The 23,264-nt window shown below is 50.8% G+C and overlaps 1 long non-coding RNA gene across 1 annotated transcript in view; it reads left to right on the top strand.

Moving 5' to 3' along the window:
• The window catches only part of LOC140397991 (uncharacterized), a 288,188-nt gene that overhangs the window by 48,508 nt on the left and 216,416 nt on the right, over positions 1-23,264 (top strand). The gene's annotated exons all lie outside the window — the stretch shown is intronic.

Genomic DNA, 23,264 nt, shown 5'->3' with positions numbered 1-23,264 from the left:
CGGGGTGTATCGCGAGGGAGCAGCGCCTTACTGTATCCAGCTGTATGACGCTTTCGGTGCTCCCGGAGTCCAGCAGGCAAGAGGTCACGTGGCTGTTGATTTTAACACTGGTCGATGCGGTGGCCAGGTTGTGCGGACGGGACTGGTCGATCGTCACTGAGGCGAGTCGTGGTCGATCGTCGTCGATGTCGGATGATGGGGAGCCTGGGGGGCCCAGGTCCTGGAATGCTGTCGGTGTCCATATCCCATGGGGGAGACAAGATGGTGGCCTGAAGATCCTGCGGTGGACAAAATGGCAGAGCCCATGGGCCGCACGTTGCGGGGGTTGGACAAGATGGTGGCGCCCATGGGGCGCACGTGGACTGAGGGGGAGAAGATGGCGGCGCCCACTGGCCGCGCGTGGCCCCAGGAGGTGAAGATAGTGGCGCCCACTGGACGCGCGAGGTCCGGGGGGGGTGAAGGTGGTGGCGCCCACTGGCCGCGTGTGGCCCCGGGAGGTGAAGATGGTGGCGCCCACTGGACGCGCGTGGTCCGGGGGGGTGAAGGTGGTGGCGCCCACTGGCCGCGCGTGGTCCGGGGGGGTGAAGGTGGTGGCGCCCACTGGCTGCGTGTGTTCCGGGGGGGTGAAGGTGGTGGCGCCCACTGACCGCGCGTGGCCCCGGGAGGTGAAGATGGCGTCGCCCACTGGCCGCGCGTGGTCCGGGGGGGTGAAGGTGGTGGCGCCCACTGGCCGCGCGTGGTCCGGGGGGGTGAAGATGGTGGCGCCCACTGACCGTGCGTGGTCCGGGGGGGGTGAAGATGCCGGCGCCGAATAGCCGTGTGTGGCCCCGGGAGGTGAGGATGCCGGCACCGACTGGTCGCGCGTGGTCCGGGGGGGGTGAAGTTGGCAGCGCCCACTGGCCGCGCGTGGTCCGGGGGGGTGAAGTTGGCAGCGCCCACTGGCCGCGCATGGTCCGGGGAGGTGAAGATGGTGGCGCCCACTGGCCGCGCTTGGTCCGTGTAGATGAAGATGGTGGCGGCCACTGTGTGTAGGCTAGGGGGGTGGGGCGATAGCGGCGACTGCGCGGGCCAGGCACACCACGGCGAAGTGCCCCTTTTTGCCGCAAGCCTTGCAAAGGGCAGCGCGGGCCGGGCAGCATTGGCGAGGGTGCTTCTGCTGGCCGCAGAAGTAACATCGGGGACCCCCGGGGTGCGCGGGCTGGCGTGTGGTGCGGGCGTAATGGCATGGTAAGACCCCCGCTGAGGCACCCGTCTGTGGGGTCCACGAGGGGTAGGAGAGGTGGGCCGTGCGGCTGGTGGGGTAGGCCTGAATGTTACGTGAGGCAACCATCATGGAGAGCGCTAGCTACTTTGTTTCCATTCGGTTGAGCGTGGCCCCTTCTAACAGTCTTTGGCATATGAGGTCTGACCCAATCCCCGTTACGAACGCGTCCCGCATAAGAAGGTTGGAATGTTCGGTGGCCATGACGGCCTGACAGTCACAGTCCCGGACGAGTTGGATTAGGGCCCATCAGAAGTCTTCTATGGACTCACCAGGGAGTTGAGAGCGAGTGGCGAGTACGTGCCTGGCGAAGAGCGTGTTCGTTTTCTGTGCGTAGTATTCTTTGAGAAGCGCCATGGCGTCGGCGTAGTTCGGGGCGTCCTGGATCAGTGGAAACATGTTGGAGCTCAACCTTGAGTACAGGATCTGTATTTTCTGAGCCTCCGGAACAGGGGTGGTCTCAAAGCAAGCTAGCCAGCGATTAAAGTCCTTTATGGCGTCGCTTGATTGCGGATCCAGCTGCAGGCGATCTGGTTTGATTCGGAGGTCCAGCTTTTAGAAAATCCTAGAGCAATAAATTGAGGCATGATCGATTGAACAAAGACTAGAGTTGGATACAACTGAGGCTTTATTGCTCTAAGATGTGTGGCCTCCCACAGCAGCTGGCAAAATGGCTGCTGAATGGAGAACACGCATATTTATACTCCGCATACTGGGCAGAGTCAGCAGGCAGGGACTACCGGCGAAGCTGTAGTACAGGTCCTTCCTTACATCACCTAATACAGGTGTAACAGTGGTGTACCACACTCTGACTCTCAGCTCCCGCTCTTTTTAAATCTCTGCTCTGACTCCCCGCTCCTGCTCTTTTTAATTCTCTGTTCTAATTCTCAGCTCCCACTCTTTTTAAATCTCCGCCCTGACTCTCAGCTCCCACTCTTTTTAAATCTATGTTCTGACTCTCAGCTTCCACTCTTTTAAATCCCCACCATGACTCGCGACTTCTGCTCTTTGTAAATATCTGCTCTGACTCTTAGCTCCCCCGCTTTTTATGAATCTCTGCTCTGATTCTCCTCTCCCACTCTTTTTAATTTTCTATGCTAATTCTCAGCTCCCGCGCTTTTTAAATCTCCACTCTGACTCTTAGCTCCCACTCTTTAAATCTCCACTCTAACTCTCAGCTCCCACTCTTTTTAAATCTATGCTCTGACTCTCAGCTCCAGCTCTTTTTAAATCTCTGCTCTGACTCTCAGCTCCTGCTCTTTTAAATCTCTGCTCTGATTCTCAGCTTCAGCTCTTATTTAATCTCTGCTCTGACTCTCACCTCCCGCTCTTTTTAAATCTCCGCTCTGACTCTCACCTCCCGCTCTTTTTAAATCTCCGCTCTGACTCTCAGCTCCCACTCTTTTTAAATCTCCGCTCTGACTCTTAGCTCACATTCTTTTTAAATCTCCGCTCTGACTCTCAGCTCCCACTCCTTTTAAATCTATGCTCTGACTCTCAGCTCCAGCTCTTTTAAATCTCTGCTCTGATTCTCAGCTTCAGCTCTTATTTAATCTCTGCTCTAACTCTCACCTCCCGCTCTTTTTAAATCTCCGCTCTGACTCTCACCTCCCGCTCTTTTTAAATCTCCGCTCTGACTCTTGATGCACTATCAATTACGCCGAGACGAGAGTAGAGAGTAATCGAGGCTTTGTTAAGCAGAGATGTGTTGCCTCCTACAGCTGCTGCCGAAATGGCTGCTGCTCGGTGAGCACACACATTTGTACCCCGCTTACTGGGCGGAGCCAGCAGGCAGGGATCTACTCCCGTACTTGTAGTACAGGAGCCTTACCGTATTACCATAAGACCATAAGACATAGGAGCGGAAGTAAGGCCATTCGGCCCATCGAGTCCACTCCGCCATTCAATCATGGCTGATTTCAACTCCATTTACCCGCTCTCTCTCTATAGCCCTTAATTCCTCGAGAAATCAAGAATTTATCAACTTCTGTCTTAAAGACACTCAACGTCCCGGCCTCCACCGCCCTCTGTGGCAATGAATTCCACAGACCCACCACTCGCTGGCTGAAGAAATTTCTCCTCATCTCTGTTCTAAAGTGACTCCCTTTTATTCTAAGGCTGTGCCCCCAGGTCCTAGTCTCCCCTGCTAATGGAAACAACTTCCCTACATCCACCCTATCTAAGCCATTCATTATCTTGTAAGTTTCTATTAGATCTCCCCTCAACCTCCTAAACTCCAATGAATATAATCCCAGGATCCTCAGACGTTCATCGTATGTTAGGCCTACCATTCCTGGGATCATCCGTGTGAATCTCCGCTGGACCCGCTCCAGTGCCAGTATGTCCTTCCTGAGGTGTGGGGCCCAAAACTGCTCACAGTATTCTAAATGGGGCCTAACTAATGCTTTATAAAGCTTCAGAAGTACATCTCTGCTTTTATATTCCAAGCCTCTTGAGATGAATGACAACATTGCATTTGCTTTCTTAATTACGGACTCAACCTGCAAGTTTACCTTTAGAGAATCCTGGACTAGGACTCCCAAGTCCCTTTGCACTTCAGCATTATGAATTTTGTCACCGTTTAGAAAATAGTCCATGCCTCTATTCTTTTTTCCAAAGTGCAAGACCTCGCACTTGCCCACGTTGAATTTCATCAGCCATTTCTTGGACCACTCTCCTAAACTGTCTAAATCTTTCTGCAGCCTCCCCACCTCCTCCATACTACCTGCCCCTCCACCTATCTTTGTATCATCGGCAAACTTAGCCAGAATGCCCCCAGTCCCGTCATCTAGATCGTTACTATATAAAGAGAACAGCTGTAGCCCCAACACTGAACCCTGCGGGACACCACTCGTCACCGGTTGCCATTCCGAAAAAGAACCTTTTATCCCAACTCTCTGCCTTCTGCCTGACAGCCAATCGTCATCCATGTTAGTACCTTGCCTCGAATACCATGGGCCCTTATTTTACTCAGCAGTCTCCCATGAGGCACCTTATCAAAGGCCTTTTGGAAGTCAAGATAGATAACATCCATTGGCTCTCCTTGGTCTAACCTATTTGTTATCTCTTCAAAGAACTCTAACAGGTTTGTCAGGCACGACCTCCCCTTACTAAATCCATGCTGACTTGTCCTAATCTGACCCTGCACTTCCAAGAATTTAGAAATATCATCCTTAACAATGGATTCTAGAATCTTGCCAACAACAGAGGTTAGGCTAATTGGCCTATAATTTTCCATCTTTTTCCTTGTTCCCTTCTTGAACAGGGGGGTTACAACAGCGATCTTCCAATCCTCTGGGACTTTCCCGGACTCCAGTGACTTTTGAAAGATCATAACTAACGCCTCCACTATTTCTTCAGCTATCTCCTTTAGAACTCTAGGATGTAGTCCATCTGGGCCCGGAGATTTATCAATTTTTAGACCTCTTAGTTTCTCTAGCACTTTCTCCTTTGTGATGGCTACCATATTCAACTCTGCCCCCTGACTTTCCGGAATTGGTGGGATATTACTCATGTCTTGTACTGTGAAGACTGACGCAAAGTACTTATTTAGTTCCTCAGCTATTTCCTTGTCTCCCATCACAAAATTACCAGCGTCATTTTGGAGCGGCCCAATGTCAACTTTTGCCTCCCGTTTGTTTTTAATGTATTTAAAGAAACTTTTACTATCATTCCTAATGTTACTGGCTAGCCTACCTTCATATTCGATCCTCTCTTTCCTTATTTATCTCTTTGTTATCCTCTGTTTGTTTTTGTAGCCTTCCCAATCTTCTGACTTCCCATATTCCATCTCATATGTGTACTATATACAAACAGTGGTGACTACCACATACACCCCCTGTTAAAAAAGAGTCCCGCGGGGGTGGTGGAAAACTATTTACATGTATTTGAGCATTTTTAAAGTGTACAGTTTAGGGAAAGTTCACAAATTCAGCCGGTCAGGTGCCTTGATCCTCCGCTGTGAGCGCCGCAGTCCCGGTGGCGATGCAGGCACCGGCTTGGTCACCTGTGACTCCGGGAGCGTGTAGTCCTCATCTTCATCCCCGAGTGGAACCAGTGGGAGGACGGATCGTCCTGAATCGGGGGCTGTGGTGAGGTGCACTGGGGGGGAGAATGGGTGGTGCCGGGGCAGATGGGGGGGGCGGGGGGGGGCGGGGGGACTCAGCTGGTGCCAGGTCCCTCAGGGAGACTGTGTCCTGGAGGCCGTGGGGGTTTGCCACGTAGGCGTACTGCGGGTTTACATGGAGTAGTTGTACCAACGGGTCTGCCTTGTGGAGCCGCACGTGCTTGCGGAGGAGAACGGGTCCTGGAGCTGCCAGCCATGTTGGGAGCGAAACCCCGGAGATGGACTTCCTGGGGAAGGCAAGGAGGCATTCAAGGGGGGTTGCATTAGTCACAGTGCAAAGTAGCAATCGGATGGAGTGGAGGGCGTCGGGGAGGACCTCCTTCCAGCGGGAGACCGGGAGATTTTTAGACTGTAGAGCGAACAGGACCCCTTCCAGACCATCCCGTTCTCCCTCTCCACCTGCCCATTTCCCCGGGGGTTGTAGCTGGTCATCCTGCTCGAGGCAGTGCCCTTGCTGAGCAGGAATTGATGCAGCTCATCATTCATAAAGTAGGATTCCCGGTCGCTGTGGATGTATGCGGGGAAACCAAACAGAGTGAAGATGCTATTGAGGGCCTTGATGACTGTGGCAGACGTCATATCGGGGCATGGAATGGCGAAGGGGAATCTGGAGTATTCGTCGACCACGTTAAGGAAGTACATGTTTCGGTATGAGGAGGGGAGGGGCCCTTTGAAGTCCACGCTGAGGCGTTCAAAGGGACGGGAGGCCTGCACCAGGTGCGCCCGGTCTGGCCGGTAGAAGTGCGGTTTGTACTCCGCGCAGATCTGGCAGTCTTTGGTGATCGCTCTGACGTCCGCAATGGAGTAGGGTAGGTTGCGGGCCTTTATGAAGTGAAAACACCGGGTGACCCCTGGGTGACAGAGACCATCGTGTAGGGCCCGGAGTCGGTCCACTTGTGCGCTGGCACGTGTACCTTGGGACAGGGCATCGTGGGTCTCATTGAGCCTCCCGGGGCGATACAAAATCTCGTAATTGTAGGTGGAGAGCTCGATCCTCCACCTCAAGACTTTATTGTTTTTGATCTTGCCCCGCTGTGTGTTATTGAACATGAAGGCAACTGACCGTTGGTTAGTGAGGAGAATGAATCTCCTGCCGGCCAGGTAATGCCTCCTACGCCGCACAGCTTCAATGATGGCTTGGGCCTCCTTTTCGACGGACGAGTGCTGTATTTCAGAGGCGGGAAAAGAAAGCCACGGGTCTGCCTGCCTGGTTGAGGGTGGCGGCCAGAGCGACGTCTGATGCATCGCTCTCAACTTGAGGTCTCGTCGACCGCATGCATCGCGGCGTTGGCGATGTCGGCCTTGATACGGTTGAAGGCCTGGTGAGCCTCGGCCGTCAGGGGGAATACTGTGGAGTGAATGAGTGGGCGGACCTTGTCCGCATAGTTAGGGACCCACTGGGCATAGTATGAGAAGAACCCCAGGCATTGTTTGAGGGCCTTGGGGCAGTGGGGGAGGGGGAGTTCCATGAGGGGTGCATGCGGTCGGGGTCGGGCCCTAGAACTCCATTTTGCACCACATAACCAAGGATGGCTAAGTGGTTGGTGCTGAACACGCACTTCTCCTTATTATACGTGAGCACATACATTTATACCCCACCTACTGGGCGGAGCCAGCAGGCAGGGATCTATCCCCGTACCTGTAGTACAGGAGCCTCATCTCATATGTGTACTATATACAAACAGTGGTGACTACCACAACTCTCAGCTCCTGCTCTTTTTAAATCTCAGCTCTGACTCTCAGCTTCAGCTCTTATTTAATCTCTGATCTGACTCTCACCTCCCGCTCTTTTTAAATCTCCGCTCTGACTCTCAGCTACCGCTCTTTTTAGTTCTCTGCGCTCACTCTCAGTTTCCGCTCTTTTAAATCTTCCACTGACTCTCAGCTCCTGCTCTTTATAAATCCCCACCCTGATTCGCAAGTCCTGCTCTTTTTAAATATCTGCTCTGACTCTCAGCTCTCTCTCTTTTTACCTATCCGATCTGACTCTCAATTCCCGCTCTTTTTAAATATCTGCTCTGACTCGCAGCTAATGTTCTTTTAATTCTCCACTCTGCCGCTCAGCTTCCGTTCATTTTAAATCTCCGTTCTGACTCTCAGCTCCCGCTCTTTTTACATCTCTGCTCTCTCTTGACCACAAACAAGAGAGCCACTGCTGCAGGAGCTGTACAGTGCACACCCCGGCTAGACTAAAATGGAACTGTTGGCCAGGAGCTACATATGGTGTTCAGGGATTGAAAAAGATGTTGAAAACCTGGTTTGCAGTGTGACTCCTGTAAGTCGCAGTAAACCTTGCCACCTGCAGCTCAGCTGCATCCATGGGTGTGACCTGGCCGTCTGTGGGCAAGGTTACACATTGATTTCACTGGTCATTTCCTGGGAAGAACATATTTGACACTGTCAGCTGGATATCCAGGAGATGAGGTTCACAAACCTCAGTGGCCCCCATTGAAACCCTCAGGTGCATTTTCGACATTCATGGTTTCTAGAGGTATTGGTTTAATGGCATTCACGGGGAGGAGTTCCGACAGTTCGTGCCGACTAATGGGGCGGGATTCTCTCAGCCCGCGGCTGGGCCGGAGAATCCCTGCGACCGGCGCAAATTGCGCCACGCTGCCCCAACGCCGGCACACGATTCTCCGCAGAGCGTGGTTGGCATGCCGCCGGTCGGGAGCCGCTCTACGCGACCAGCCCGCCGATTCCCGGCCCGGGATGGGCCGAGCGGCCGGCGTAGAAACGCTGAGTCCCGCCGGCGCTGTCCACACCTGCTCTCAGCCGGCGGGACCTCCGCGTTGAAGGGTCCAGGGGTGGTCTGTTGGGGGGGGAGGAGGGGAGGGGGGGTCCGAGCCCAGGGGGGGGGGGCCTTCTGTGTGGCCTGGCCCGCGATCAGGGCTCACCGATCGGCGGACCAGCCTCTCTGGCTGGGGGCCTCGTTTCTTCTGCGCCGGCCCCTGTAGTCCTGCGCCATGTTGCGTCGGGGCTGGCACGTTGAAGGAAGCCACTGCGCATGTGCGCGTTGGCGCTGGTGCCACTGTGCATGCGCGGATCCCCTGGCACCCATTTGTGGACGGGATCAGCAGCTGGAGCGGCGTGTACCTCTCCAGTGCCATGCTGGCCCCCCTGTAGGGGCCAGAATTGCTGATCCTGAGGCCATGTTGATGCCGTCGAGAAACGCAACGGCATATCCGACGGCGTCAACACTTACCCTCAGGATCACAGAATCCCACCCGTGGTATCCACCACATCTGAACTTCCCGTTATCGCCCGGTCCTGTATGGCCTGGCAGAAAGAACAGTACATCGCGGCGCCGAGGTCCCAGGTTCGTCCTGGCACTGGGTCACTGTCCGTGTGGAATTTGCACATTCTCCCTATGTTTGCGTGGGTTTCGTCCCCACACCCAAAAGATGTGCAGGGTAGGTTGATTGGCCATGCTAAATTGCCCCTTAATTGGAAAAAATGAATTGGGTATTCTAAATTTATTTTAAAAAAGGAAGAACAGTACAAACATTTAAAACTGCCATGAAAAAACGGCCAGATAGGCATTTGCACCTCAAACTAATTAACTTCTATCTCTCGGATAATATCACCCCTCATATCTCTACTGGAGTCAACCTTGTGGTAGTCGGTATTAGGGGTATTATGGTACCGAGGTTGAGGCTGTAAGATCATTGGTGTGGGAGGTACCTGAGACAGGAAGATCATTGGTGAAGCCTGCCTGCTGGTTCCGCCCAGGAAGGCGGAGTATAAGAGTCTGTGTCTCCCTAGCAGCTGCATTCTGTACCTGCGCTGCTGGGGGAAACATCTAGTCCAATAAAGCCTTCAATTGTCATCCAATCTCGCTTCTGGAGTCATTGATCGAGTATCAATTTATTGGACTAGATTTTAAAGAATGGAGCTCCGAATCAAGCCGGAGTATCTGCAACTCAGCAGATACTCTGCTGAGTATCTGCAACTCAGCCCCCACGTTACAAACTCAGCGGCAACCTTCACACACTGGCTGGCGTGCTTCAAAGGGTACCTCAGGACGGCCACGACTGCACCCACGGAGGGCCAGAAGTTGCAAGTTCTCCACTCGAGGGTGAGCCCAGAGATCTACACCCGCATCGAGGATGCGGACGATTTCGAGGCCGCAATGGCCCTGTTGAAAGGACACTACATTCGCCCAGTAAACCAGATATACGCCTGACATCTGCTCGCGACAAGGCGATAATTCCCGGGGGAATCGCTGGATGAATTCTACCGAGCGCTCCTGGTACTAGGTAGGAACTGTGACTGCCCGCAAGTTTCAGCCAGCGACCACACAGAACTTTTAATCCAGGACGCATTCGCTGCAGGTATGCTGTCCTCCCAAATCCGTCAGCGGCTGCTGGAGAAAGAGACATTAAGCCTCAAGGAGGCACGGGCCCTTGCTAGCTCCCTGGATGAGGTCTCCCGAAACGCCTGCGCGGACGTCCCCGACCGCGCGGCAGCCCCTTGGGCAGTGTGGAACCCACCCGCGGTCGACCCCGATGCATCAGTGAAAGGCAATAAATTATTGAAAACTGGCGATCAAGTTTTTGTAAGGAACATTGCATCTGGACCATCGTGGGTAACTGTGAAAAATTGTGGCCAAATTAGATCCTGTCTCATACCTGGTGGACTTAAGAACATAACATAAGAACTAGGAGCAGGAGTAGGCCATCTGGCCCCTCGAGCCAGCTCCGCCATTCAATGAGATCATCGCTGATCTTTTGTGGACTCAGCTCCACTTTCCCGCCCGAACACCATAACCCTTTATTCCTTTATTCTTCAAAAAACTATCGATCTTTATCTTGAAAACATTCAATGAAGGAGCCTCTACTGCTTCACTGGGCAGGGAATTCCATAGATTCACAAGCCTTTGAGTGAAGTTCCTCCTAAACTCAGTCTTAAATCTACTTCCCCTTATTTTGAGGCTATGCCCCCTAGTTCTGCTTTCACCCGCCAGTGGAAACAACCTGCCCGCATCTATCCTATCTATTCCCTTTTATATGTTTCTATAAGATCCCCCCCGCATCCTCCTAAATTCCAACGAGTACAGTCCCAGTCTACTCAACCTCTCCTTGTAATCCAACCCCTTCAACTCTGGGATTAACCTAGTGAATCTCCTCTGCATACCCTCCAGCGACAGTACATCCTTTCTCAGGTAAGGAGACCAAAACTGAACACAATATTCCAGGTGTGGCCTCACTAACACCTTATACAATTGCAGCATAACCTTCCTAGTTTTAAACTCCATCCCTCTAGCAATGAAGGACAAAACTCCATTCGTCTTTTAATCACCTGTTGCACCTGTAAACCAACTTTTTGCGACTCATGCACTAGCACACCCAGGTCCCTCTGCACAGCAGATGTTTTAATATTTTATCATTTAGGTAATAATCCCTTTTGTTGATATTCCTACCAAAATGGATAACCTCACATTTGTCAACATTGTATTCCATCTGCCAGACCCTAGCCCATTCACTTAAACTATCCAAATCCCTCTGCAGACTTCCAGTATCCTCTGCACTTTTTGCTTTACCACTCACCTTAGTGTTGTCTGCAAACTTGGACACATTGCACTCGGTCCCCAACTCCAAATCATCTATATAAATTGTGAATAATTGTGGGCCCAACACTAATCCCTGAGGGACACCACTAGCTACTGATTGCCAACCAGAGAAACACCCATTAATCCCCACTCTTTGCTTTCTATTAATTAACCAATCCTCTATCCATGCTACTAGTTTACTCTTAATGCCATGCATCTTTATCTTATGCAGCAACCTTTTGTATGGCACTTTGTCAAAAGCTTTCTGGAAATCCAGATATACCACATACATTGGCTCCCCATTATCTACTGCATTGGTAATGTCCTCAAAAAATTCCACTAAATTAGTTAGGCGCAACCTGCCCTTTACAAACTCATGCTGCGTCTGCCGAATGGGACAATTTCCATCCCTATTTTTTCCTTGATAATAGATTCCAGCATCTTCCCTACTACCGAAGTTAAGCGAACTGGCCTACCCGCTTTCTGTCTACCTCCTTTCTTAAACAGTGGTGTCCCGTTTGCTATTTTCCAATCCGCCGGGACCACCCCAGGGTTTAGTGAATTTAGGTAAATTATCACGAGTGCATTTGCAATTTCCCTAGCCATCTCTTTTAGTACCCTGGGATGCATTCCATCAAGGCCAGGAGACGCGTCTAACTTTAGCCCCATTAGCTTTCCCATCACTACCTCCTGAGTGATAACAATCATCTCAAGGTCCTCACCTGTCATAGCCTCGTTTCTATCAGTCACTAACATATTATTTGTGTCTTCCACTGTGAAGACCGACCCAAAATACCTGTTCAGTTTCTCAGCCATTTCCTCATCTCCCATTATTAAATCTCACTTCTTATCCTCTAAAGGACCAATATTTACCTTAGCCACTCTTTTTTGTTTAAATATTTGTAGAAACTTTTACTATCTGTTTTTATATTCTGAGTAATTTTACTCTAGATAATCTATCTTACTCTTCTATGGAGCTTTTTTAGTAGCTTTCTGTTGCCACCTAAAGATTTCCCAATCCTCTAGCCTCCCACTAATCTTTGCCACTTTGTATGTTTTGTATACTTACAGGGGAGATGAGTGTAGAAGCACATAGGTCATATAAGGAGTCGAGAGGGCACAGCCCCAATGACTGAACAGGTGGTTCGGGTGGACACTACCAACGCCCCATTGGCAGAGCCTGAAGCAAGGGATCTGGAGGGCTCAGAAGAGGCTCCTCCCACTGCTCCTGAGGAGCCCAGAGAGGGGGTTCACCCCCAACGCACCAGTTCAGATATTGAAGCAGCCTCCTGATGTTGATGAATACACTGCCTGATTGGTGGAGGAGTCAGTCAGGGAACTGAGGTGTTCCAGCAGGCCTAAGAAGTACCCTGGCAGATTGACTTTGTGAAGGACTGTGATGTATTGTCCCCCTCCATAATGTTTCTGCGCTCATTGCACTTGCTTAACCATAATTAACCTGTATTATATTTCTGTGTGTTGAAGGACTTTAGAAGGAGGGATGTGGTGGCATGGCCCCTTTAAGGGGCGATCTTCCGTAGGGCACGTGATCTGCTCAGGGCCTGTCGCCTGGGACCACACAAACCCCGACCAATTAGCGAAAAGCACAGGCCCTGGGAGCAGGAGCCCCGGCAGTGTGGACCGAGCAATCGTGGAGTGAGGACTTGTCTGAGATATCTCTTTGTCTGTGTAGAGTTAGACTTCATTGTTGTTTCCAATAAACCTCTTTGTTATATAAGAAGCCTCCTCAGTGATATCTTGCGCTAATGCACAAAGAATTGGAAAATTTCTGCTATATCTGAATCAACACTCCAATTAGCTATTTTATTTCCAGAATTTCCCACTAGAGGATAACAAAAGAGTAAAGTGAAGTGATATTTCTACAATGCTTTCACTCTCAGCAGCAGATGCTCTTGCCTGATGTTTAGTTAACAATATGCAAGTACCATGTATATTAGCTTCTCGAAAAGGGTTTTATTTGTTTATCAACAGTTAACCGACTCAAAGGTATGGGAAAAATATCAACGGAGTTCATGTTTGTTCCCAAAACTATACATTATTCATAAAATTATAGAATTTTCACATTATAAAGGGTACTTCACCCCAGGAGTGATGGCTCAGACCAATAGGTATCGTTTATGTTAAAACAAACTTTAATTTAAACACAGAATTAACCATGATAGCTTTGCAATTAATAATTAAACAGTTCTTAAAATAAGTGGAAAGACTTTCGGCACGCTTGAACCAAATGCGAACTATGTCCCATAACAAGTGCGTTTTGCCACCAGTTTCCCAGTCCCCGCAGCGCCGAGTAACACACTTCTTTCTATCGTGACTCTGGTTAGATGCGGGCATCATCGGGGAACGCACGGCCAAGGCCGCACTTAGTCCCGTTTCCTGCACTGAGAAGTCCGGCTCGCCGAATCCCCTCAGTGCAGAGAAATGTCGGGAAGCCATTTTAAAATGGCATCCCGATCTCCCTACCCTTGGACACGACCCCTAACTACCCAAAGCACCAATACACATACAAAGGCGTCCGTAAAAGCCTCCGCACCCCACCTCATGTGCACAGGGCACGGCCGGGCCCAATCACTTCTGCGCAAAAAATGCCAGCTTGGTACCTTGTCACTCCTAACCTGGCACCCTGGCAGTGCCCCTGCCAGTTGTCAGTGCCACCTGGGCACCTTGGCAGTGCCAGGGCAACACCCAAGTGGCACTGCCAGGGTGCCAGGCTAGCACCAGCAGTGTTAGGGTGCCACCCTCCTCACAGGACAAGCACCTGGGGGCTTCCAATCCCCTGCAAGATCCACATGAGTGCCATTGAAATGGTCCCCATTTGTGGAGGCCAGTACTGAACAGCACTCGCTCGAGGTCTCCAAAGTGAAGGGGATAGATCCCAACGACTTGGTTACTTCAGCGAACTGCATATTAAAGTGAAGCTAGCAGTCTCGCTCTAATATGCAGATTTGCCAAAATGTGATTCCGCCCACAAGGGGCAGGTTTCACATCACGACGTCTCGCGAGATCACATTAGATCTCGAAAGGCGTGGCGAGCTGGGTAGATCCTGGGAGCAGTGTCTCCCAGCATTTACCGGTCACGTTGCACCGCGGTGCGCTGCTTTTCGGGCGCAGCATGGCTGGTAAACCAAGCTCTTTAATTTATGCCCTCCACCTTCACTGTAAATATTCCAACCAAGCAAACCCCAATAAAGTTCAAATGTCAATTTTAAATTAAGTTAACAAAACAGGTTTACTTGCAGCCTTCTGTGTAGAGACTTTAAGTGAGAGACCATTTCAAGAGCAGATCCAGTCCACTTCTGTCTTGGCAGACCCTTCTGCTCAACCTAACAAAATTTGGCAAAACTGTAAACTACAGACGGATCTGGCTTCTCCCATTAACTACATCATTTGTATCCCACTAAGATGTTCCATCTCCTGTTTATCTCAGACTAAATACAATCCCTCAAATTATCTATACCCCAGGCAATATCCAGCAATCATAACAATGTTCCATTAGCCATCTCTCTGTAAACAAGTGAATGGTTAGAATGATTACCTCACCTTTTACAACACCTTAATTACAGCTTTAGCAGGCACATTGTACACATTTTAAACCAGGGTTTTTAATAATATTACTGCCATAAATATGACATATCATATATAACAATTTCTACATTCATCATACAATGCAGTATGTGGCACTCTCAGGAGCTTCACTACACTGACAATTACCAATTGTGTTTGCAATGTACATTTACATTTCATGTCAAACATTCCCTGGAACATACAGCCCAAGATGTGTTACACACATTATTGCTCCTGCTTGTGCCATGATGGAACTTTGGCCTTTCCCAATGAACCTTTTTGTTGGCCTGCCCCAAGCTTTAATGTAGCCCTCAACACGTGGTCCTGGAACTTGGAATGTGCTGCAACACTTGGATATTAATAACTCTTTCCAATGGAAAACCAATCGGTTTCAGGCAGATCAAAGAGTGCCTTTCATCAAGTTAATGTTCCATCAGCACTTTGTCTTGGTGTTCATCCTGAGAACAGCCTACAGAGCACAGAGTCCTGCATCTCGGGATCAACCTCGACAAAAGCCACTGCATCTGGGGGAATGGTGGTGCAGTGGTAACATCAGTGGACTAGTCACCGAGAAGCCCAGGCGAATGCGCTGGGAACATGGGTTCAAATCCCACCATGGCAGCTGGTGTAGAATTTAAATTCAATTAAAAAATCTGGAATAGAAAGCTAATCTCAGTAATGATGACTAGATGGGTTTTGAGGATTGTCGTAAAAACCCATCTGGTTCTCTAATGTCCTTTAGGGAAGGAAATCTGCCCTCCTTACCTACTCTGGTCTGCATGTGACTCCAGGCCCACAGCAATGTGGTTGACACTGAACAGTCGTCGGGAATGGCCCAGCAAGCCACTCAGTTAAAGGGTAATTAGGGAGGAGAAGCAAATGCTTACCAGCAACGCCCACATCCCATGAAAGAATAAATAAAAATCTCTTTCTAGACCTTCTTTGCAAAGGTACATCCCAGAGGGAGGTGACCAATAGTCTCGACGGCAATGTGCAGAGGCAGTAAGGTCCTGGGTGCGCAGGTAGGATATGACGGGAAGCACCCTTCTCACCAACAGCCAACCTACACCTTGGTAATTGTTTGAAAATTCTAGTGATGAGGCATTCTGGCTTCTGCGGAGTGGACCATCTGACAGGATCCACCATCTCCTTCCCTTGCAGGACCACAAGGACACTTTATTTCGACTAACTCCAAATTAAATTGTGATCAAAGGTGTTTTCCTGCATGGACATTCCCAGGAGGGACAGTCTAACTGAATGGAGTGTACTGTGGCAATGCAGCCAGGATTCCTTTGCAGCATTGGGGACAGATCGAACACCTATACTCTTAACCCGAAAGTCAAATCCAACCCTGTCCAGGTGGAGAAAATGGTCAAACTCACAACTCAGTACACCTCGGTATTCCTTTTACAATTTATTGTCCTACAAAGTTGTTAAAAACATTAAACGAAAGAAAAAATGATAGAAAATCTCAGCAGGTCTGGCAGCATCTGCAGGGAGTGAAATGAGTTAACGTTTCGAGTCCAATGACTTTTCTCTCTCTCTACAGATGCTGCCAGGCCTGCTGAGATTTTCCAGCATTTTCTCCTTCGTTTCAGATTCCAGCATCCGCAGTAATTTGCTTTTAAAAACATTAAAACCTGCTCTCTTTAAGTAAAATCAATACTTACAAACCCGAGCCGGGTCGGAGAATCGCTGGGGGGGGGGGCGTAATACACGAGACGCCGGTCCGCCGATTCTCTGGTCACCGGTACGTGGACCCCCCAGCCACCGAGATAGGCTGAGTCCCGCCGGCGCCGTTCACATGTGGTCCTACCCGGCGGGACCTCGGCGTCCACACTGCTGGGGGCAGGTTGGTGGGGGGGGAGGGGGGTTCCGACCCTGGGACGGGACTCTACCGTGGCCTGGCTCGCAATCGAGGCCTACCGATCGGCGGGCCGGCTTCTCCTGGTGGGGGCCTCTTATACTCCGTGCCGTAGCTCTCCGTCATGTCGCTTTGGGGCCGAAGCGGAGAAGGCAACTCGCGCCGATCGCAGCGCGCATGCGCAGACCCACGGCGCCCATTTGTCGCCGCTTTCGGCAGCTGGAGCTGTGTAAGTTGCTCCAGTGCCATGCAGGCCCCCTGTATGGCACAGGATTGCTGCTCCTGGGGGCCTGTTGACGCCGTCGTAAAACACGACGCCGTTTACGACGGCGTCAACACTTAGCCTCAGGATCAGAGAATCCCGCCCCCTGTTCTTGTAGCATCTGACCTGCACCCACCTTGTTGATCGCATGTGTACGGATCCCGCCTGCTATTAACCTTCAATTCACTGCCCCATCCCTAAATAATGCTAAAAGCACAACTGTGACATTAACAGCTGCAACTCCCTTCCACTTTGTATTGTATCGCCTTTCATTTTGCAATGACCCCACATTCTTGGCTTATGAATAGTCCATTAACTTACAAAGGGGTTGTCATGATATTCAAACACACACATCATGATGGACACACTAACAGGCAAATCAGAGTACACAACACCACAACCAATCACAGACAAGAACACCAACCACATAAAAAGCACGAGCACGACACCTGGAGGTCAGTAGGTCTGGGGAGAAGGAAACAAGAAAGAGCTGTTGAAACACCACAAGCAGGGAGCCCCCCACGTGCAGAGTGCAAAGACCAAGTTGTAAATAGTGAGTTTAAATAAAGAAGCGTTGTACCATATGCAACTGTGTTGGCTCTTCTGTGTGTCAGAACACCCAACACCACATGGTACAGGAGTGGATCGATACCTGCCTACCAACCTGCCATTCTGGACATGGACCACACCGGCAAACCGCAGCCGATGCAAGTCACGGGGAACCTAGGCACCAACTGGAAGCTCTACAGGCAGCGATTTGACCTGTACATCCGTGCCACCGAAAAACAGAATGTCTCGGATGATTCGAAGATTGCAATGCTCCTCTTCTACGCAGGCCCCCACCCAAATGATGTCTTTAATTCACTGGTGTTCGAGGAAGGCGAAAACCAGGCCAAATATGACACGGTCATCCTCAAAATGGACCAGCACTTTCAAACTGAAGTAAACGAAACTTTCGAAAGATACATCTTTCAGCAACGCCTGCAAGGTAAGGAGGAGCTTTTTCAACCCTTTTTGACGCACCTCCGGATTCTAGCGCAGTCCTGCGGTTACGGCACCACTACAGAGTCCATGATCAGGGACCAGATTGTTTTTGGCGTTGCCTCTAGTGGCCTACGCCAGCAGCTTCTTAAAATAAAGAGCCTCACCTTAGCGTCTGCTGTGGAAGCCTGTGTCCTCCATGAAAATGCTACCTGCCGTTTTGCCCGATTTCAGGCGTCCGAGTTGGCACGGAGGGGGTCCCCAGCCGTCGAATCGGCAAGCCAGGCCGCCCACGACGTTGAACGCATCCAGGCCGTCGATTTCTTCCCGCCCCACGGCCCGGACGACAGCGGCCGCTTCCCGCGCTTTTCGCGGTCTCCCGCGCAGGTGCGCGCCAAAAATAACGGCCACAACGAGGGACGCACTGCGCAGGCGCGCCCACCGCAAGATCGCACTGCGCATGCGCAGTGGCGCAACGAACGTCGTGACGTCATGACGTGCAGCAATTGTGGAGGTCTACACTTAAAAGGGCAATGTCCTGCAAAATACCGACAGTGCAACAGATGTGCCATGATAGGCCACTACGCAGCCCGCTGTCGTGCGGCTCAACCCATGGATCCGGCGCATCCTCGGCAACCTCGCACACGAGTCAGGACCGTCCAGCCCACGCATCACGACTTCCAGTTAAGTGATGCAGATGACCAGGATGACTTCCGAGTTGCCGTCATTGATGTCAACAAGGTCAATGCCATCAATCCAGACGATGAGTGGTGTGCCACCCTGACGGTCAACCGATCGCGCGTCGCCTTCCGTCTGGACACCGGCGCATCCGCCAACCTGATTGCTTACTCTGCAGTCCAGGCCATGAAGGTCAAACCACCCATCACACCATCCCGGCTTAAGATGGTTGACTATAACGGGAACGTTATCCCGTCCGTAGGATCTTGCCAGCTACAGGTGACTCACAAGAGGTACACGGCCACACTCCCCTTCGAAGTTGTGGGCTCATCAAAGGACTCGTTACTGGGCGCACAAGCGTGTAAGGTCCTTCACCTGGTACAGCGCATCATGTCTCTCTCTCCAGATGAGATATCCGACTTCCCGGATGCTGAGTTCCACGCGAATCTCCATTCCCTCCTCGCTCACAACCAGGAGGTTTTTGAAGGCATGGGGACATTGCCACACACGTACAAGATTCGACTCAGACCGGACGCCATCCCTGTCGTTCACGCACCTCGCAGGGTTCCTGCGCCTCTCAAAGACCGCCTCAAGGCACAACTGCAGATTCTTCAGGACCAAGGGGTCCTATCCAAGGTCACGGAGCCCACGCCATGGGTCAGCTCCATGGTCTGTGTAAAGAAGCCCTCTGGCGAGCTCCGTATATGTATAGATCCAAAAGATCTGAACAACAACATCATGCGGGAACACTATCCCATCCCGAAACGAGAAGACCTCACCAGCGAGATGGCGCGAGCCAACATATTCACTAAATTGGATGCGTCCAAAGGATTCTGGCAGATCCAACTGGACCCGGCCAGCCGAAGACTATGCACATTCAACACCCCTTTTGGCAGATTCTGCTACAACCGGATGCCATTCGGCATCATTTCGGCATCTGAAGTATTCCACCGCATTATGGAGCAGATGATGGAAGGCATCGAAGGGGTACGTGTATATGTGGACGATATCATCATTTGGTCCACCACTCCGCAGGAACACATGCATCGTCTTCGACGTGTCTTCACCCGCATACGGCAAAATGGCCTGCGTCTCAACCGTGCGAAGTGTGCTTTCGGCCAGACGGAGCTGAAATTCCTCGGGGACCACATCTCAAGGTCCGGGGTCCGTCCCGATGCAGACAAGGTTAGCGCCATCACAGCCATGCCACGACCGGCTGACAAGAAGGCTGTCTTAAGATTCCTGGGCATGGTCAACTTCCTTGGGAAGTTCATTCCCAACCTGGCTTCTCATACAACAAACATGCGCCATCTCGTAAAAAAATCGACGGAATTCAACTGGCACCAGTCGCATCAGCGGGAATGGGAGGAGCTCAAGCACAAACTGGTCACGGCACCAGTGCTGGCCTTCTTTGACGCGACTCGCCCTACAAAGATCTCAACAGACGCCAGCCAATCTGGTATTGGAGCGGTACTCCTGCAAAAAGACAGCACGTCATCATGGGCCCCGGTTGCGTATGCCTCACGAGCCATGACCCCTACCGAACAGCGCTACGCGCAAATCGAAAAAGAATGCCTGGGCTTGTTAACTGGACTGGACAAGTTCCACGACTATGTGTATGGCCTGCCACGATTCACGGTCGAAACTGACCACCGCCCCCTGGTCAACATCATTAACAAAGACCTGAACGACATGACTCCTCGCCTCCAGCGCATCTTACTTAAACTCAGGAGGTACGATTTTGAACTGATCTACACTCCGGGGAAGGAACTCATAGTGGCGGACACTCTTTCCCGAGCAGTGAGCACACCACCAGATGCGGAGGGGTTCGTGCGTCAAATTGAGGCACACGTGACTCTGACAGCAGCAAATATGCCAGCTGATGATCCTTGTCTGGCCCACATACGTGCAGAGACGGCGACTGACCCTCTGCTGCAGCGAGTGATGCGCCACATGACGGAAGGGTGGCTAAAAGGGCAGTGCCCCCAGTTTTATAATGTGCGAGATGATCTCACCAATATAGACGGGGTCCTTATGAAATCGCATAGGATCGTCATTCCACACAGTGTGCGCCAGATGATTCTTCGTCAACTACACGAAGGCCACTTGGGCGTCGAAAAATGCAGACGAAGGGCCCGGGCGGCGGTATATTGGCCGGGTATTAATGAAGACATAGCCAACATGGTGCTCAACTGCACAACCTGTCAGAGGTTTCAGCCAGCGCAACCTCCGGAAACACTTCTACCACACGAGATGGTGACGTCCCCCTGGGCGAAGGTGGGTGTTGACCTATTTCACGCGCTCGGCAGAGATTACATTGTTATTATAGACTACTTCTCAAACTACCCGGAAGTCATGCCTCTCCATGATCTGACGTCGTCCGCAGTCATTGGGGCCTGCAAGGAAACGTTTGCTCGCCATGGCATTCCAAGGACTGTCATGTCAGACAATGGACCTTGTTTTGCCAGCCGTGAATGGTCGTCCTTTGCCGCAGCATATGGTTTCACTCATGTGACATCCAGCCCTCTGCATCCACAATCGAACGGGAAGGCTGAAAAGGGTGTCCACATCGCAAAGCGGCTCCTGTGCAAGGCGGCTGATGCCGGATCGGACTTTAACCTTGCCTTGCTGGCCTATCGATCGGCCCCGTTATCCACGGGCCTCTCGCCAGCGCAGCTACTAATGGGTCGCTCCCTCAGGACGACGGTACCTTCCGTCCTGGCACCGACAACAGACCATGAGGCGGTTCTTCGGGACATGCAACTGCAGCGTGATCGCCAGAAAGGTCGGTACGACACACGAGCGACGGACCTGCCCCCCCTGTCCTCCGGAGACAAAGTACGCGTCCATCAACCGTATGGTGGCTGGTCAGCACCGGCCGAAGTCCTCCGACAAGTGGCTCCCCGCTCGTTCCTGGTTCGCATGCCGGATGGTTCCGTGCGTCGCCGCAATCGGCGCGCCCTTCGCCGACTTCCACGCTCACAGCCACACAACACGCCAGATCCTCAACAGGCTTCCGCGGATGACTTTGTGGAGCTGCCGCACATCACGCCCTTTCCATCGCCACCCATGGCCATGCCTGCACAGCAGCCGGTGGTTCTTGATCCACCCTTAAGGCGGTCAACCCGAATTCGTCGCAAACCCATTAGAATGGACTTATAATACAGTTCATATGTTTAATAAGTTGGACAATTTTACATGATAACCTGTTGTTGTTTATCGTTCCAGATGTCGTCTGACTGGACAACTGTTCAAATTTTTTTTCTTCTCTCGTTCGCATTTCTGTTATGTTATGGTACAACTGGATTCATGTGACGCACTCGACATCGCCCCATGTACATAGTTCCGTCATAGACACATGCTGCACACGACACACACACACTCTTAGATGCACTCACGTCACGATCATATTTATTACCACGTAGGCACATATCTTTGTAAAAAGGGGGGATGTCATGATATTCAAACACACACATCATGATGGACACACTAACAGGCAAATCAGAGTACACAACACCACAACCAATCACAGACAAGAACACCAACCACATAAAAAGCACGAGCACGACACCTGGAGGTCAGTAGGTCTGGGGAGAAGGAAACAAGAAAGAGCTGTTGAAACACCACAAGCAGGGAGCCCCCCACGTGCAGAGTGCAAAGACCAAGTTGTAAATAGTGAGTTTAAATAAAGAAGCGTTGTACCATATGCAACTGTGTTGGCTCTTCTGTGTGTCAGAACACCCAACACCACAAGGGTTTCAATGGGGAAGATGCTGATTTATCAGTAACATCAGATTGGACACTTGAAAGAAGCAGTTTTTGTGATTAATATTTCCAAGTGATGTGGGTGTATACCCTGGCATGGTGGAACCCCCAAGGCGACAGCATGTAAGTATTACTTACAGTTCTACAGTTTGGCCACAAGAGTTCAATTGTTAAGACAAATCACTTAAATCTTGGATAGCTCAAATCATGTGGTCTGATGGGTCCTGCTATCTCTTGCTGAGGATGTTGAAGAAGTCACTTCACTGTGAGCATGTTTCACTTTTAGGTTTTAAAAAAGTCCAGTTCCAAAGTCCCGTGGAGGTGAAACTTGGCCAACTTCTGAAAATGGCCTATTACAAATGGCTCTTTTTTTCCCTCCAATGCCATCACTTGAACTTTCAATGTTGGCTCCCTTTCAGTTGAACGTGTTCTGGCGGTGGGACTGGCTACACGCGCAGGTCTGCTGTCAATTGCAATATTTTGTGTTGGACAACAATCTACCTTGTGTTTTCTGTTCAGCCATTGTCCCTGTCTTTGATGTGCTATGCTGCTACCTTCCTTCTTGATTGCTATATGTCCTGTACAGGGTTAAAAGCATGTTCACGGGAAGAATGAAGCAAGCTGTGGTAATAGTCCACCCCCAGAACATATGTATTTGCTCTTGATATCAGCGAGTCTTACATATGTAAATTATTTAGATTACAGCATTGTTTACATGCTTGCGTTATGCATCTTGTTCAAAGTGCTCTTTACTAATAGGTGACAATTGAATTCTTTTTACAGTCTTCTTTGAGGTGTTGTTTTTTTTAGATGAATGTCTGTTGGTTTTTCAAACATCAACTTCTTAAAAAGTCTGGCAGAAGAGAAACAACTAAGAGTCGAGCATGCTCTCCTTGGTCTCTCATGATGCCCGCATTGCTGTTTCTTGCATAGTTAATGTGTCAGGCTCGTCGCGCCTGACTTGGTGAAGCGACAAGGCCGTTGAATCATGCGAGAGGCCTCTCGCGAGATTCGCGACGCTTGAGATGTCTTGCAAGATTCAACTGAACCTTGCGAGATGTCGCGATCAGCATCTCGCCCTCGCTGGGTGAGATTCAGATCAGCACATTTAATTAAGCCATTATGATTATTTAACTATGTCTGCAGCGGATTCTCCCAGTGCCCAGGAACTAATGGCCTCCCCAGCAAGGC

Source organism: Scyliorhinus torazame, chromosome 21 (genome assembly GCF_047496885.1).
Source record: "Scyliorhinus torazame isolate Kashiwa2021f chromosome 21, sScyTor2.1, whole genome shotgun sequence".
Classification (NCBI taxonomy): domain Eukaryota; kingdom Metazoa; phylum Chordata; class Chondrichthyes; order Carcharhiniformes; family Scyliorhinidae; genus Scyliorhinus; species Scyliorhinus torazame.
The sequence above is the reverse complement of the archived record's forward strand: the minus strand, read 5'-3'. Positions and strand labels throughout refer to the sequence as shown.